The sequence below is a fragment of the Silurus meridionalis genome, chromosome 4 (assembly GCF_014805685.1).
Source record: "Silurus meridionalis isolate SWU-2019-XX chromosome 4, ASM1480568v1, whole genome shotgun sequence".
Classification (NCBI taxonomy): domain Eukaryota; kingdom Metazoa; phylum Chordata; class Actinopteri; order Siluriformes; family Siluridae; genus Silurus; species Silurus meridionalis.
Genome location: NC_060887.1, coordinates 3,723,450 through 3,742,435, shown reverse-complemented (window position 1 = coordinate 3,742,435; position 18,986 = coordinate 3,723,450). Strand labels below are relative to the sequence as shown.

General features: G+C 37.3%; 2 protein-coding genes and 1 pseudogene across 3 annotated transcripts in view; 1 reads left to right on the top strand and 2 right to left on the bottom strand.

Annotated features, from left to right (window-relative positions):
• LOC124384578 (zinc finger protein 850-like) overlaps window positions 1-18,986 on the top strand; it is a 1,373,244-nt gene that overhangs the window by 658,602 nt on the left and 695,656 nt on the right. The window lies entirely within an intron of this gene.
• Window positions 1-18,986, bottom strand: part of LOC124384668 — a 920,651-nt pseudogene that overhangs the window by 215,811 nt on the left and 685,854 nt on the right.
• LOC124384657 (leucine-rich repeat flightless-interacting protein 1-like) overlaps window positions 1-18,986 on the bottom strand; it is a 794,289-nt gene that overhangs the window by 767,810 nt on the left and 7,493 nt on the right. Inside the window, exon 6 of one of the 2 annotated variants that reach the window (XR_006925440.1) lies at window positions 210-240. The exons of the other annotated variant lie outside the window; for it this stretch is intronic. The gene's annotated coding sequence lies outside the window, so the exon portion shown is untranslated. Of the gene's footprint in view, window positions 1-209; window positions 241-18,986 lie in introns of those variants that run through there. 2 annotated transcript variants of the gene reach the window in all.

Here is an 18,986-nt window from a genome sequence, read left to right as displayed (position 1 = left end):
GACCACCATGGAGCTCCAGGATACTCAGAATCACTGTGAGAAAATAAAAATAGTGCAGAGCAGGAGAGATCATTTGATCAGAGAGAAAGAGCGACTGGAGGAACGTGTTGCTCAGTTTGAGCCCACGTTGGATTTTGAGGAAAAACAAGAGGACGAAAGAGAGAAAACTAAACTTGACATAGAGGAGAGGAACAACTTACAGCTTCAGACCAACAGGGGGCTCCAGGATACCCAGAATCTCTGTGAGGAAGAAAAGAAGACTTGAGAATAAAACAGATCATTATATGAGAGTCCGAGAGCGATGGGAGGAAATTGTTGCTCAGCTGAGACAAGAAAACCTTCAAAAGAAAAGGAGAAATAGAAAAAAAAGGAGACGACAAGAGAAACAGAGAGTCTGAACATGTCTTTTCCTCTTTCTGTATCTCTTTTGGCTATTTATGATAGTTTTACACTTATAGTCAATAGTATAAAGCTGAGTGTAAAGCTATTGTATCTTGTAGATCGTCGCCTTTTAATCATTTTTATTTCTGTCTTGTCAAATCTTTTTTTAATCTTTTTTTAAATCTTGATTTTAATCTTTTTCTACAAAGAGTCACAATAAACACTATTAACAACCATGATTTTTGTCTTCCTTACAAGCTGTATGACCTCCTCGTGGATTTTTCCACTTAGTTTATATCGCTCTTGTGGGGCAGGGGCTGTGGCTCGGGGTCATAATGCTGAGGGGAGGGAGGTCAGGAGGAGAGGAAACTGGTCCTCAGTGCCACATTGTGCAAAACACCACACACCCTGATAATCTTACACACTTTTTCCGGGTGGTATAGAAGTCTTCCACCTGAGACATCCAGAGCTCCACATCTGCATTTCAGGAGGAGAGAAGTGTCTGAGGGGTGAAGCCTCTGTCACCTGTCATATTATAGACTACATCAGGACAATGTTTACAATTTCTACATATTGTTAAAGTCACCAAGAAGCCAGTCATCACGTCCTGCAGCTGCCTGTAGTCTGTTCCCTACACTGCTATGTGTCAGGATAAAGGAATCATGTGCTGAAGCAGGTCAGTGTGCCACAGTGAAGGAAAACCTGATGTATCGACTACCCACCTTAAAATAACATCCAAAATGACAGGCATTATGACACTCAGGGCAGATACCAGACCTATAGCAGACCCTGTCTGCCATTTCCCACTAGAAACAACCTGTTGTCATTAACCCCAGAGTGGTGAGGACCTGTATTTGGACGGGACGGCATGGTTCTGGTGTGTTTCCTCTGTACTACTGGACCCAATTCAGCACATAGATCCAGGAGCACAGCTGTAGGAATCTAAATCAGATTATTAGCCAGTCATCATCCAGACCAAGAAATCATCATGGTCCCTGGAGATTTTCTCTTAATCTTCCATTGGCACCACAGCATTAATGATTTATTCCAGCTCATTATGGAAAGATAAAATAAACTGATATTTGGTCCTGTGCCATGAACATAAAGCAATAATAGCTACAGAAAAGCTCCTGCTTCCCTCTGTAGCGGGTATTTAAATCCCATTTAAAATGCTTTCAGTGATTCTACATTCTGTTTATATGAAGTGTTTCAACAGTTTGCATGTTAATTGGCTGTATGGTGCATTAAAGAGCATTTTAGGTGAATTTATGAACCACATCTGTCTGGAAAAGACACGTGTCCAAATACTTTTGACCACACAGTGTGTATCAGCTGAAAAGCAGCAGCTTTGGATCAGTCGCTTTCCACTGGGATTCAACTCTGAAAGATTACTTTTGATTTTTATTATATGAAATATTTAATATTCTTCATTTGATATTATTTAAATTATTAATACAGTGGAACCCGGTTATGTCGATGTCCTAGGGGGTCGCCAAAAAGCATCGAGGTAACCGATGATTGAGATAAACGAAAATCAAAATGGCGGCAATATATTAACGTGCTTGAAATTTCTTTATGTACATGATGTGCGTTAATAAATGAGAATGTGCATGCACGTGTTTTGAAGGTTTTACACAACAGCGTTGCCGCGATTTGTTTGATGAAGGCATGCTATAAAAATACATACAGTACATGTTTATCTGTCAGGAATCCACCTGCCACGCCCCTTCGGCCCCTTCAGCGTGTCAGGTGTTTTCTCGCCACTTTCTCTGAAGCTCTGCTTCATTCGCGCACATATGGTGCTCGTTTATCATCATCACCAGCTCTATTTAAACTTCCACACTCTCACTGTCCGTTATTGTTGGTATATGTTGGTTCACGCGGTCGTTGTTATCGCTCATGTGTATCCTGCGTGCCTTCCCACCGGCACTTCTCTCAACGGCTGCTCTTTTCTTCCCAAAGCTGCGCCGCGCCCCTACTAACACTACGAACACTAGCACTAACTAACAGCAGAGATTCACCAGTTCACAATACAACACCTGGAGCAGCTGTAAGACTTGATTTTTCCGCCACTTCAATGAGTTCTTCTGTGGCTGCACCGAGATAACCACGTTAAATGGCAAATTTTTCCCCTTGTGCTCGAGATATTATGGTTCGGCGACATAAAAAAAGTCGACATAACCGATAAAAAATGCTTAGAAAAAGCACTTATATATATATATAAACAGCAGAAACAGAAAGCTGAACCTCTACAAACCCAAAGAGTCGAAAATCTCTGAGGAAACAAAGATTCTTAGGTGAGGGAAGAGAAATGAGGATGGAAACCCGAGAGTGACTGGAGGAAGCTGTACAGCTGTTCAGCAATATGACTTCAGCACTAGAGAAAGAAAACCAGAGAAAGAAAAAGAGGAGATCAAGCTGGACATGTCCTACATATAATAAAGTACAAACATATCAGTGATTATTGTAACTCAATATTTTTTATTACTTCAAAATAAATAAATATCTTAAATATAGTGTTTGTTTTGTTTCTATTATTAAATTATTATTGTACATCATTTAAATTTAACTCAGAATTAAAATACACATGATAAAATGTTGGGAAAACGGGACAAAAGTAAATGATAATAAAATAAAGGTTTTGTTTAAACCCAATTTTACATGAACAGAAGTTAAAGTAATAAAATAAACAGTTATTGAACAGTATTCACAGCATCAGTTTAAATATTAAATCACAATAACACAGAGATTAAATCAGTTTACAATACATGAGTTCTTCATGGGTTCATCTGATCACACAATACTATAAAGTTTAGTTCCAATGCAGCCTCATAACATCATAGTTCAAGTATAACTTTTGACAACTGCAGTTAGTAGAAAACATCAGAAAGAACTATTTAATAGATTCATTTTAATAATTCAGTCCATTCAGTTTGGTCAATTCAGTTCAAAATGATTCGGTTTGGTGATTTTGACTCCTTAGATTCAGTTCAAGTGACTCGGTTCAAGAGAGTTCAGTTCAATCACTTCTAAAACAATGGGGTTCAGGAGAGTCGCTTCACCGTTTCAGCTCGACCGAGTCTGAATCCATAGATAGTTCCTGAAATTTCCTTTCAGCAGTCTCTCAAAAAACACAAAATTACATTAATTTTAATCAGCTTCATTTAACTTCTGTTTCATTTAATTATATCACAAACATTTAGCTTAAAAATTTAACATGAACCCCCTGTATGTTAAACAGTAAACAGTTTAAGTTTTAGACAGTTTAATATTATCAAGAAAAATATCTTGCTTTGTAAAAGATCATCACATATAACTAGACAACAAAACACCACTAGAGGGCAGTGTGAGACTGACATCTGACAACCAACTGCAGTTATTATTATTATTATTATTATTATTATTATTATTATTATCATCATTATTATAGTTTTTGGGGGTTTATGAATGTTCCTTGCTTTGACGAGGATGTGTTGATTGTATAACACTCAAATAACATTGTTTAATCAAACCAATTATTGGAAATGTAATAATTTTATCTCTTTGGGTTTCATAAATATGTAAATCTGCATATAATAATAATAAAATTAATCATTCTAAAATAATAAATGTTTAAATGAAGACCTTTAGGTACTAAAGCACCTCAGTGCAATAAAGTATTACATTCTAAAGTCCAGCAAACACGACATGGGAGTCAATTCCTTGTAGCATTTTCTTGAACTTGGTTTGCAGGAGAAAATCTGGTTTTGTTGAAATAACAGGTTAACAGATGATAACTGGATAAATAACTAATGAATAAACTCAGCCTGGCTTCCACTATTTCCTATAACTTCATGGTGTGACTGATCAACTTTATTCCTTATAGTTCTCCTTTTCTCCTTCCTTAGTGTCCAACTTCTCTTACAGCTTTAACGGTCACCACATCTCCTTTACTCGCAGGAGGTCCTGGATTCGACCCCAGTGGAGCAATGCCCTTGAGCCTTTTGGAATTCCTATTGTCCATTTCTGTTACAAGCACAATGCAGAAACACCAAAAGTTGTTTATTTAATACCAGGATTAAGTAACAATTTGTGACAAATACATAAACCTCATTCATGTTTGCTAGCTGCATGGTTCCACTGGGGTCGCAGAAGAACCTTCTGTGTGTAAAGCAGATGTGATGACCACTACCCTATGGATCCACACAATCACCTGCACCTGCATATGTTTCCAGATTGCAACTTTCCAGTTTTGGGAGACTTGTTCCCAATGTACCCTCAGCTTTCTGTTCTCGGTTGACAGGATTTCAAGTTATTTTCAAATACTGTAGTACATGATTTATTCATTAATATGAGGAAGATTAATCCTCATCATTGATCCTAATAGAGTGGCTAAGAGGAGCTACTCTAAATAGCTGTAGAATCAGTTTTCAGCCAACGACCCTGCTTCAGTGAAGAAAGGCCTGAAAGACATGGTGCAGTCATAAAACCTGGAGCCTAACACGCTTAAAACAGTGGAGATGATTGTGGATTTTAGGAGAAACCCCTGCTCTCCCCACTCACCATAATGAACAGCACTATGGCAGCAGTGGAGTCATTCAGGTTCCTGGGCACCACCATCTCTCAGGGCATGTAGTGGGATCTATTGCTAAACATTAACACCTGAGAACAATGGGATATCAGTTGCGCTGGCGCAACTCCGACGACTGAGAGGTTAAAGCCATACCTACCCATCACCTCCTCATCACCACTGTTCTCTTCACCTACATGCCCATTAAATCTGCCCCAATCACCAATCTTTTATTCCTAGGAACACCTTCTACCACTCTATATAACTCACTCCAGAATTTTTCCTTCTCCTCCATCTCACAACCAACTTGTGGAGCATAAGCACTGATGTTTTGAGTTTCATCATATATGAAATATAATCAAGCTGAATTTACATGACTGAATAATTTGTATGAACCTGTTGTAGTCTACAGCACAGTCTGGAACAGGTACATCATATCATATTTTATATATATATATATATATATATATATATATATATATATATATATATATATATATATATATATACACATCATATTATGAATCAAGACATTTCCACTAAAACAACCTGTTGCCCTCTGTAGTACTGGACCCAATTCAGCACATAGATCCAGGAGCACAGCTGTAGGAATCTAAATCAGCTTATTAGCCAGTCATCATCATGGGCCAAGAAATCATCATGGTCCCTGGAGACTCTTTTCTCCTTAATCTTCCACTGGTGTAATCCTCCAGCAGTGCCATCATGCAGCATTACACACGGGGGTCACCACAGCATTTATGATTTATTCCAGCTCATTATGGAAAGATAAAATAAACTGATATTTGGTCCTGTGCCATGAACATAAAGCAATAATAGCTACAGAAAAGCTCCTGCTTCCTCTGTAGCGGTATTTAAATCCCATTTAAAATGCTTTCAGTGATTCTACATTCTGTTTATATGAAGTGTTTCAACAGTTTGCATGTTAATTGGCTGTATGGTGCATTTAAGTGCATTTTAGGTGAATTTATGAATCACATCTGGCTGGAAAAGACAAGTGTCCAAATACTTTTGACCACACAGTGTGTATCAGCTGAAAAGATATACATATAATAATTTTTATTATATGAAATATTTATATTATTTATTTGATTTTATTTGTTTGGACTTTTCTTTCCTCAGCATCGCTTGGATTTTCCTCCTGTAGCTCCGAGAGACGCCGTGTTCCAGGTGGAGGATGAAGACCCTCTGTCGGGATGAAGTGAACTGTACGACCCCTGGAACGGTGAGTTTCCGAGCTTTATGGATTTTATTCTCTTTAAAACACAGAGTTTATCATTTATTATTATTATAATTATTATTATTGAGAAACAAGTCACCCATAAAATCCCCAAACAGGCGGAAAGGTGATCAGGACCATCGGTACCGGAGTGAAGAGGGGAAAAGCGATGTTCCTCATTTTGTGTTTACTCCTGATCATTAGCATAAAGATCACAGACTTGCAGGAAAAAGTAAATAAATTTGACAAAATTATAGACTGGTTATTTAGCTTGATAATTCTTAAATGCCATAATCTTGTAATCTTCACTTCTGCACATTACTCTTCAATGCCATAGACTTAGATCCATCCTGTACTTCTTAATGATGTCCACACATCTCTGCACTGTTACTGCCTTTATATTTATCCACTGTACATATGTTTACATATTTATCACTTGCTGTAAATATGACATATATTTATCTGCCCTTTGCACGATAGCTACATTTTGCACTTCTAGTTAATGCCAAACGGCATTTCATTGCTGTGTACCTGTACAATGCAATTACAATAAATATCTATCTATCTATCTATCTATCTATCTATCTATCTATCTATCTATCTATCTATCTATCTATCTATCTATCTATCTATCATTTATTTCCATAAATGTTGCAGTGAGCAGAAATGGACCTTTCAGCTAATGGTGTAGGAGACCAATAAACTTATAGATACCAAGAGTTTACTTATAGTTCACTACAAATCTGATATTTAGACTGAGAAGGAAAACTATTAAAGCTAAAAAATAGCTAGCTGGCTAGTTAGCTAATTTTGCTAAATAATTGTATTTCGCTTTTCATGTTGTTTCTGTATTTTGATCTACATTTACACAGTAAATGGACACTATAGGAAATAATAAAGATGTAAAAACAGGTATAAATGTGGTAGTGAAATGTGTCCTAGTGTATGACTGAGTTGTTCCTCTGTGTGCTTCAGTAACTGCTGTTAAACTGAGAGGAAAGAAAATGGCTTCAGTTCAGCAGAAATGAACTGATAAACAGTGTTAGGAAAAGACAAAGTGTTCAAATATTTACTCAAATATAAATTGTGATAACTTGTTAAAATGTTTTTAATGGTTTAATAGTGGATTTATTCAGGTTTAAACACACAAGCTGGTGGTGAAGGTAATATTAGTAGAGCCTCATTGTGGATGTGAACATTAATGACTAAACCCTTAATGACTAAATCCTTCATCCTCTTCCTCATGGCTGTGTTTTAGGAGCGTGAGCAAGAACGAGAGGCTCACAGTGTCCTGAAGTCCCAGTATGAATCTATAACCCACAACAAGGAGGCGCTACAGGTAAGAATTTTCATCTGTGTGTGCGTTTAATCAAATTCTTATTGACATTTTCTCTCTCATACACTAAACATTGTTCTAATGAGTCCTTAAAAGTGTCTTAATGTGTGTGTACATGTCAATAAAACCAACAGCTTTTTCTTGTTAAACTTCCAGGTTTTCTGGATGAAGCTGAGACGACATGATCATTTTACTTATGCTCACTGAATTTCTTGTGCTAATCCATGTGCTCAATTATCAAGTACAGATGTTTAAGTGAATCAGGTTCTGCCCCACATTTAATTTAAACAAAGCACTAAAGCTGCAAGAAAATACCTCAACTTCAGTTTCTGTCAAATTCCTTTTCTTTAAGGACATCAAACATCACTGACTTTACTAAAGTGGATTTCAAGAAAGAAAATGAAGTGATTGAATTTTCTCTGTGATGAAGAGACATTAGACATGATTGTCATACAAAATCTTTATTTCCTTATATAAAAGTTGTTTAAAATAAAATTTAATATAAAATGAAGATGGTGAAACAACATGCACACTAAAGTACATGAAACGTTCGTATTTCACCATCTTCCTCTATTCCTGAATCATTTTCCATCTCTTCAAGTTTCTTCAACAGATCCTCGAAGCTGTCGATATCAAACACTGGTACAGAATCCAGGATCTCTGTGCTGTTGTGGGGGTCTTCAGTATGATTCTGGTCTCCAGACTGGTTAAAAAAGCCATATTCCTCATTTAACATGGAAAAGATGTCGTTGTTGAGCAAAGTGATTTCCTCCTCGTCCTCGAGCTGAACCTCACTGCTTGTACAGTCAGACCCATAGCAGGTGCTGTAAACAGAAGTGCACAATTTTAGCTGCATATTAAAGTAAATGAGTGGCGATTATGGTGATTATTTAAGATGCAGAGTAAAACTTCATTTGCATGTCATTCTTCTGAAACTGTTCCAATGCAGTTTACTAACTCACTTGGTCTGGCAGAAAGTCGACTCAGAAACAGAAGGGAAAAGAGGAGGATCAAAGCAGATGTCTTTAGGAGACAGCAGTTCTTGGTGGCTAAGGCCGGGGAACTGATCACTAACTTCAGGCACGAGGTCATGGACTGGTACTTCTTCTGGCATGTTCATGACTATGTGGTGGTTTGGTTGATGATCAGGTCTCCTCTGTGAGTCACTACTCTGCAAACTGCCTTTTCTCCTTCCCTTCTTTGGAAGCGGTTTATAAACCCAATCTACATGATAGAAAAGAAGAATTTAAAGAGTAAGAAGCGACATAAAAACAATAAAAGTGTCAGAATTGATGCGTTTGTTTTGTTATTTTGCCATTTGTCTATAAAGAAAGTTCACCTACCAGGAAACAACTGTTCGTGTTCCTGTTTAAGCCTCCATGATTCAGTGTAGTAGGGTTTCTTCTGTTCTTCACTCAGTTTGTTCCACGCGATCCCAAGCTGCATGCTGATCTCTGCAGAGCTGCTATTTGGATTGGCCTTGGAAAAGATGGGCGCTGTTTCCTCGCCCAAACCATGTAGGCATTCATTGGCCTTCTGATGTTGCCTTTTTTATCTCTGCACTTGGCAACGTTAAATTTATCTACAAAATAAAAAACAAAGTTTAAGTTAAACAGAAATCATTATAAACTTCTAGTTAAAACAGTGAACAGAACAGAGTCATGCAAAACTGCACCAGTCTTAAACACACACAATGTTGTAGTACAAATATTTTATAAGTGCTGCATTACTCAGTCAGTACAAAATCATTTTATATTTCCTGCATGACAGATTGATATTTAATGTGGTTTTAGGAACTAAATGATAACTATATTTCATTGTCTCTGTACTTGTTCTCTGTACAATGACAATAAAGTTGAATAAAGTTGACAGCAGGAGAAGCAGCTGTAGCTGTTACCCGTCTTATTATCTGTCATTATTTCTCCTTCTTTCTTCTGAAAGTCGCTCTTTCTGGCTGAAAAATCTTTTTTGGTGTCTTGGAGAGCGGATTGTTCAAAACATTGACGCTTATCACTAAAAACAATTAAAACATTTCAGCTGTTTGTTTGCGCTTCATTGCTGTGGTCAGTAAATGTTTGTGTTGAACTGCAGCACAACAAAGTTGTCATGACAATAAAAGCGAGTCCAGGGCGCTATCAGAGATACCGACGTCACAAAAGAGGCGGGGCTTCAATGATTCAAACGCTGTAGCGGAAAACAGGTGGTGTTAAGACAAGCGAAGTGGTGTGTGATTGTAAACCCTTCACGAGTTCCTATAGCGCTCCTGTGTTTAGACACAGTAGGGTATTAAAATATTTAGAATTATATTATTTAATAGAAAACACGTGTTTGCAGTTTGGAATGTGATTTTGATAAAAATGTGGGGTTTAATTTGAGGTGTAATTAGTTTGTACTGCATGTGGTGACCTGTTGTTGTTATACTTAAAGTGACCATTAGGGGGAGTAGAAGTGCATTGAAAATAGAGAATGAGAGAACACGTGATTAGCGCGTGTCAGATGTGTGTTATGAGCTATTAGAAAAGAAATCATTCATTCATGCTACCTGGCCTCGCTTCCTTCTGTTTCCTGACAACACTGCACTTTTAACAGACTTTATTTCATTTTCCTTAGATTATTCATTATACTTACCTTCTCTGAACACAAACAGATTTTGTACTTAAACACATGGTAGTATTTATAGTCTCTGTTCATCCTTCAATTATAATCATCTACTTATTAAGACGTTTGTAAGCAAGAAATTATCATAAGAATAAAATAATCTGGTAAATTAATCACAAGGTAAATTAACTGTAATACATATTTTTATTGAATACAATCAGGTCCAAAAATGTATTTAAAAAAGAAAAAACATTAATGAAAGATGTGATTGATTTTGATCTGCTGCCAGTCTTTTTACAAGCACTTAGTGTTTTCTCTACTGGTCCACGACTACACCATAATATGTATGGGATTTTTATATTGCTATTAAAATAAGAAACTAAACTCCTATAAAATCATCTCAGCAGTAATAAAATCAAGATTTGGTGATTTCTGTAAAAAGCTTGGTGTGGAATGGACGTCTCTGTTCACCTGTGTACAGCAGCACATGGGGAGGACAACAAATAATGACAAGAAATAAAAAAGTGACAAACTTCATTTGATTTGACTTTTCCTCCATCACCCTTATAGCTGACATGCCATCATTATACACACACAATGAATGTAACACTGATTTGAGGTGATCCATAAAAAAAACACTTTCTATTAGTCAGTTCTATAAATGTTAGTTTTAAGACTAACGAGGCATAAAAACAATTCAAATGTTTACACGTGAGATTCGTAACACCACTTCCACAAATACAAAGTGCCCTAGTGTAACATTTGATCAGTTATCAGCAAAAACAACTTCCTCCTTTCTGCTAAATCTTGATATTCAAATCCTTGTTTAGTCAATTATTCCCTGGTTCTCCTACAGCTGATGTTCTACTGTATACACAACACATCATCTACAGGAATCTTTGATATCCCCAGACCTGAGGTGAGATACTGTACAGGAAAGAGTGAGATGAGACTTTAAACTGTTGCTCAGAGACAAGTCCATAACATCTTCCCTTCATCTTCCTCCTCTTGATCTCTTCATCTTTTACCTTCTCCTCCTGATCCCCTGGTGTTGGACAGAAATCCCTCTGTAACCTATAACATAAAGCTGTTCAAACACTATGTGCTCTGTATTTATCTCTATGTGAAGCTCATGACTGGTAGGAGACGAGCTGCTTGGAGGAGACTGAGTCCTCACAGGAGACGAGCTGCTTGGAGGAGACTGAGTCCTCAAAGGGGACAAGCTGCTTGGAGGAGACCGAGTCCTCACAGGGGACGAGCTGCTTGGAGGAGACCGAGTCCTCACAGGTGACGAGCTGCTTGGAGGAAACTGAGTCCTCACAGGGGACGAGCTGCTTGGAGGAGACCGAGTCTTAACAGGGACGAGCTGCTTGGAGGAGACCGAGTCCTCACAGGGGACGAGCAGCTTGGAGGAGACTGAGTCCTCACAGGGGATGAGCTGCTTGGAGGAATAATATCAAATATCAAATATTTAATATAATAAATATCAAAAGTGATCTTTCAGAGTTGAATCCCAGTGGAAACGCGACTGATCTGAAGCTGCTGCTTTTCAGCTGATAGACACTGTGTGGTCAAAAGTATTTGGACACTTGTCTTTTCCAGCCAGATGTGGTTCATAAATTCACATAATTCACATGCACTTTAATGCACCATACAGCCAATTAACATGCAAACTGTGAAAAACACTTCATATAAACAGAATGTAGAATCACTTAAAGCATTTTAAATGGGATTTAAATACCGCTACAGAGGGAAGCAGGAGCTTTTCTGTAGCTATTATTGCTTTTATGTTCATGGCACAGGACCAAATATCAGTTTATCTTTCCATAATGAGCTGGAATAAATCATAAATGCTGCAGTGCCAATGAAAGATTAAGGAGAAAAAGAGTCTCCAGGGACCATGATGATTTCTTGGCCCATGATGATGACTGGCTAATAATCTGATTTAGATTCCTACAGCTGTGCTCCTGGATCTATGTGCTGAATTGGGTCCAGTACTACAGAGGGAAACACACCAGAACCATGCCATCCCCGTCCAAATACAGGTCCTCACCACTCTGGGGTTAATGACAACAGGTTGTTTCTAGTGGGAAATGGCAGACAGGGAAATACTTTATATAAATATTATATTTAATCAACTTTTTCACAAAGATCTTCTTTAGATATAATATAATTCTATTAAATCTCATGCTATAGGTCTGGTATCTTCCCCTGAGTGTCATAATGCCTGTCATTTTGGATGTTATTATTAAGGTGGGTAGTCGATACATCAGGTTTCCTTCACTGTGGCACACTGACCTGCTTCAGCACATGATTCCTTTATCCTGACACATAGCAGTGTAGGGAACAGACTACAGGCAGCTGCAGGACGTGATGACTGGCTTCTTGGTGACTTTAACAACATGTAGAAATTGTAAACATTGTCCTGATGTAGTCTATAATATGACAGGTGACAGAGGCTTCACCCCTCAGACGCTCCTCACCTCCTTAAATGCAGATGTAAAGCTCTGGATGTCTTAGGTGGAAGACTTATATACCACCCGGAAAAAGTGTGTAAGATTATCAGGTGTGTGGTGTTTTGCACAATGTGGCACTGAGTTTCCTCTCCTCCTGACCTCCCTCCCCTCAGCATTATGACCCCGTGCCAAAGCCCCCTGCCCCACAAGAGCGATATAAACTAAGTGAAAGAATCCATGAGAAGGTCATACGGCATTTGTAAGGAAGACAAAAATAATGGTTGTTAATAGTGTTTATTGTGTCTCGCTGTAGTGAAAGATTAAAATCAGTATTTTGACAAGACAGAAATAAAAATGATCAAAAGACAGACGATCTACAAGATACAATAGCTTTACACTCAGCTTTATACTATTGACTATAAGTATAAAACTATCATAAATAGCCATAAGAGAAACAGAAAGAGGAAAAGGCATGTTCAGACTCTCTGTTTCTCTTGTCTTCTTATTTGTTTTTCTATTTTTCGTTTTCTTTTAAATGTTTTCTTGTCTCAGCTGAGCAACAATTTCCTCCCATCGCCTCGGACTCTCATATAACGATCTGTTTTATTTTCTGAAGTCTTCTTTTTTCGTGGCACAGAGCACAGTGGCATCCAACTAGCAACACGTTCCTCCAGTCGCTCTTTCTCTCTGATCAAATGATCTCTCTCCTGCTCTGCACTATTTTTACTTTCTCACAGTGATTCTGAGTATCCTGGAGCTCCATGGTGGTCTGTTCCAAATTGGCCTCAAGCTGAGCAACATGTTCCTCCACTTTCTTTTGTTCTTTTGTCCAGCTCTCTCTCTCACATTCTACAGTTTTCTCCAGTTTCTCATGGATTTCAGAGAAGACTGGAGCTTCTTGGTGGTTTGTTCCAAAATAAACTCAAGCTGAGCAACACGTTCCTCCAGTTGTTTTTGTTCTCTCAGCTCTGGCTTCTCTCAGTTATATTCTGTTCCTGCTGCTTTCTCTCAAAAGCCTCCAGCTTTTGCACCGTCTGTAGCAGAATCTTTCTCTTCTTTCTCTTCTGTTATCTTCTATCCTTGGATTAGAAAATGCATCCAAGTCTTTTACTACTTTTACTATGTGTTCCAGCTTCTCCTTCATTTCAGCAATCTGCTTAGTTTTCTTCGTTCTTCTGGTTTGAAAATTTCTCTAAACCTTCTGAAGAGCTCCATGTTTACGTGTCTTTACTCACAAGCAAAAACCTCGGAAATGAGAGAAACAGAGACGCATTCTGACTTGCATAGAAGTTGCCCTACTGTGACGTCACACCGAGAATGCTCCCCTCTGGTCTCTCTCTCTCTCTCTCTCTCTCTCTGAGGACGGACCTGGTCTAGCTTAGCATGCTAACTTAGTAGATATCTCTGTTAGATAATACATAGAGGTTTTAAAGTCCAAACTGTCATTGATTCAGATTCTGTTGATATTGTATTTGATTGATGAGTGTTAAAATTACTGTCTTTATTAATTGTACAGATAAAAACAATACATCATTTAAATCTGTAAAATGTCAGAACAGGAAGTGAAATTGGGATTCTTGAAATCTTTTTAAACTGACTGTTTTCTTGTTCGCTTGTACTGCTTCCTCTTTCCTTGGTTTTTACTATGATTGGGAATTGAAGACAGTTTTTGAACAGTTGAATGTAAAGTTAAACACGGTTTATTGTGAATTATTCATGTACACTTGTTCTTGTAATGAATATATCTGATGACAAGGAGAGTTATTTGTAGTATTTTGGCTCGAGGATGTGGGTCTGCATACAGAAGTTTGCTCCTGTTTGTGTGAGCTGTGTATATGTGAAGGATTTTCTTGTCTAGTGTTTTATATCTTTGCAAGAGAATTCTTCATGTCTGTGTTTTTGGATGCAGTGTATCTGTTTAAAAAATAAATGCTGAGAGTTTGAATTTTGCAGTTGTGTTGATTTCATAAAAAAATCTGGTCAGATTTCCAGAACTACTTGTCAAACCAAAGTCCAGTAAACTCACAGTTATGTTGAGGAAAATGACTATTTTATGTGAATGAGACGAGATCTATTGTTGTGAAAACATGAAAAATGATGTTTTACCAATAGGTTTTTCAGTTGCTTTAACTAAAGATTTGAAATTCTCATTAATTGATTCAGAACAGTGACTCAATCATTTCAACAAATGAATAAAAGTTGAGTGAACTTAACACCTAATGTGCTAAACTTAACTTAGTCAATGCAACAAGATGACTTGACTAAACTGTTGTGTCAACAAATCATTTTTACAGTGCTCCCAATCAAATCTCGCATTGATTATAAAATACTACTACTGACGTATAAAACACTTAACGCCTCACACCACAGTATCTGAGTGAACTTCTGTACCAGTCTGATCCTCCACGCCTACTTAGATCAAAAGCTGCAGGATATCTGTTGGTATACATTATAAAGGTGATTTTGCCTTTACTTTTCTCCAAAACTCCACAGTAAAATGACTTAAATTATAAATAAGAATATAATAAACAGGGAGACTCTAAATAAAAATTATTTGAAAGATTGAGCAAACCTAACAAAGATTTTTGAATATTTGAATATGGTGAATAAAATGCACTGATTTTTCTGTTTTTAACGGAAACCTGAAGCAGCGTCTTTACATGTATTTTGACCGCTCCCACCACCCGTACCGTATGTGTACGATTAGACGCGCAACACAAAGTGCGGCTGCTTAACCGTGTATTTTAAAGATGTGGCCTTAACCTCAGTGTGGAAAAGCGACTGATCCAAAGCTGCTGCTTTTCAGCTGATACACACTGTGTGGTCAAAAGTATTTGGACACCGTACTTTCCGAGTCAGATGTGGTTCATTCACTATTTATGCTGAGAACCTGCATGAAGGTGGTACTAAATTTATTAAATGTACCATTTACATGTTACAACTCAACTTGCTCTGACCTCAGATCAGGCTCTAAACTGTAGCAGTTCCTCCTCCACCCACACGGGGGAGACTCCTCCATGGAAGTTACGCTGAGTTACAGGAAGTCATGTTTGGTTTCTGTAGGTTCTGTAGGTGCACGATTTTATTGCATCTCATGTAAAGATTGCAGTAGCAGTTCTACAGAATTCACGTCTCAATGAGAGAAAAAGCTCAGCTTTAGTAACTCATCCTGCTGTTTTATTAAAAAGATTTCAATAAAAAGAGAATCTCAGCATCTCCAACTAGAAATACAATGTGGATTCTGTTCAGGTTCATACAGCAGGTGATGGAACTGCAGTTGGTTGTCAGATGTCAGTCTCACACTGCCCTCTAGTGGCCCTGTCAGGACTTTCTTTTTACTTAATTCTGTATAAATATTATTAATGGTGTTTTGTTGTCTAGTTATATGTGATGTTGATCTTTTACAAAGCAACATATTTTTCCTAATAATATTAAACTGTTTGTGTTTTACATACAGGGGGTTTATGTTTGATTTTTAAGCTGAATTTTTGTGATATAAATAAATGAAACAGAAGTTAAATTAAGCTGATTAAAATTAATGTAATAAATAATGTAGAAATAACGAGTACAGATTTAATAACATTTAAACAATTTGTTTTGTCAAAAACCTTTTATAAAATACAGTCTTTATGTTAAGAAACTGCATGAAGTTAGTAATAAATTTATTAAAAGTATCATCTACATGCAAGAACTCAATCAAACATATTGTTAGAATAAAATATAAACTTGATCAAACCTCAAATCAGACTCTGAACTGTACGAATGCTATTTGTTCTGTTATTGAACTAGAAACAGTGAATGTTGAGATGTTTGGGACGTGATTATTGTCTGTATATATGCAGGTCAGGGTTTTTTTCATGCTGGAACACCGTTCATTACAATGAGACGATGATGTAAGATGACGAGCCAAACCACGGAGACGAAGCTGACTGAGGTGAACCCCTCAAACTAACCCAGGAACAGAGAAGGAACTTTCCTGCTGGTTTTGCACAAACAGAATAGAAGTTTCTTTTTCTTGAGTGAGACAGAAAACAGAATGTTTTATGTTACAGATTTTTCTAGAACTGTGGAATCGAGTCATTTTCCAGTGAATCTTTTGATTCGGACTCAATTGAACCAAAACCAGAGAACTGACTTTTTTGAGTTATTGTTACACTGTTGCTAACATTATTATTAGATTTATTATTATTATTGTTGTTATTGTTACTACTAAAACATTATTAGATATTACTTTCATTATAATGAAGTTTTATAGGAAAAATTATAACTAAATAAACAATTCCAGAAAAGGGGTTCCAGCAGTCTCAAACTCAGCACCTGTTTCAGCTCTACCAGTAAGAGTGAGAGACAGAAAATCCCAGTCTTCACTGGTTGTATCCCCAACACACCTGAAGAGGTGGAATCAGATTTTACACCCAGCCAGTCTGTAGACCATCTGTCATAGCACTTGTTGATGAGAAGATGTTGGGAATGGGCTACAAACTGTTCATTGACGACTTCTACACAAGTCCAGCACTGTTTAGAGATCTCCTAAAAAAAAAAAACATCTGAGCATGTGGGAAAATTCAGTCCACAAACCCTCAAACCATCACCAACAAGCTTCTGAAAAAAGCTCCTCGAGGCCTCATCACTGGCTGAGAGAAGAGGATGTGCTGTTTGTAGAATGGAAGGATAAAAGGAAGGTCCAGATGTGCTCCATCATTCACAGAGGCACTGAAGGAAGCATTGTGCTACTTTTATGTTCATTACTTTCTTCTTCACTGTTTTCTAATGTTCAAATACCAGTCTTATGCTTATTGTGTGAATGTTATTATTCCCAGTACATTTGGTTATCAGGCTGCTTTTCCTCAAACGGAGGAGAAAAGGACTACACACAGTCTCAGAATAATGTTTATAGGAATCTCCTTTTTATTGTATTTTCTTCAAAGTTAAAATATAAACTCATTACACATGTGACTTTTAACCCGTCACTATTCTGGATTGTTTCAGGACCGAATTCATGTATTTATATATGAAAAAAATGTTTTATGACGTACACATTTTTTTCTAAGAAACTTCAGCATCTTTGGATGATGTAAAGCCCAAAGTGTGTTCTTTTAAAAGAGATGTAAATTGTGTATGTAGCACACTGTTGTCAGGAACTTTACCATTGAAAGTCAGGAAGGTCATTTTCAGCTGTGAGGCCCAAAAGTGGGCTGAAACCGAACAGGGTTCAAGAAACCGGTTTATTTTCATATAAGTAACAGTATTTAGTTCAGTAAACTTAAGTTCATTTAAAGGAGAATTCAGTGCTGTTTAGTTCAGTAAAGTCTTCATTTAATCCAAAACTATTCGATTCATTAAGTTCAATTATCCTCAAATTAATATTTTTACATTCAATAAAAACAAATCATTCAGTTTTCATTGATGTTTATTTAGTGAATAATGCATTTAATAAACAATTGGTTTCACTCAGAATGACGTTTTATTTTTTAATAAGTAGTAAAAATGTTTTTTTTATAAAACTCATCTGAAGCATAAAGATAAAAATGCACCAGTTGGTTAAAGAAAACATTTATTCCAGCTCATAAATCCTATAAAACATGCAGCATTAAACATGAACTTCCAGCAGATGAACATCTCATAATACTGTCTGGAAGTGAGAAATGTACAGGTTGTTTTTACTCCATACACATGAACTTACTTTGATCAGAAACACAATCATACTCCAAATCAATTAATCAATAAAGTCAATAAAAGAATCCCAAACTGCTGTGTGTCTTGTCCTCGCTATTAATGACGTCATTAGAGCTCCACTACTTCTAATGACCTGCTGTGACAGTGAGCTCTAATACACATCACACTGCCACCTACTGGTCATTTATGATTCTGCAACATTCATGGAGTCACTCCGGTCAACTTCCGGTTCTCAACTCGGATTCACTCGCTTTATACACAGTTTACAGCCGTTTTTATCTTATTTATGACTGTAATATCGCTCTTCTCTCAGGAACAACAGAAAAGCTGTGAAGACATGATATTTTATCCGCTCTTTACCTCTGTAATGTGCGCATAGTGTCAGGTTAAGAGACCGGTTACGTCACAGACGGAGGGCGGGGCATCTCCTGTGACGTCACAGTAAGGCAACGTCTATAATTGGGGAACGTCTCTGTTTCTCTCATTTCCGAGGTTTTTGCTTGTGAGTAAAGAGGCATAAACATGGAGCTCTTCAGAAGGTTGAGAGAGTTTTTTCAAACCAGAAGAACAAAGAAAACTAAGCAGATTGCTGAAATGAAGGAGAAACTGGAACACATGGAGAAAGTAGAGAAAGACTTGGATGCATTTTCTTCTAATGATAGAGAAGATAACAGAAGAGAAAGAAGAGAAAGCCATTCTGCTACAGACGGTGCAAAAGCTGGAGGCTACTTTGGCTTCTGAGCGAAAGCAGCA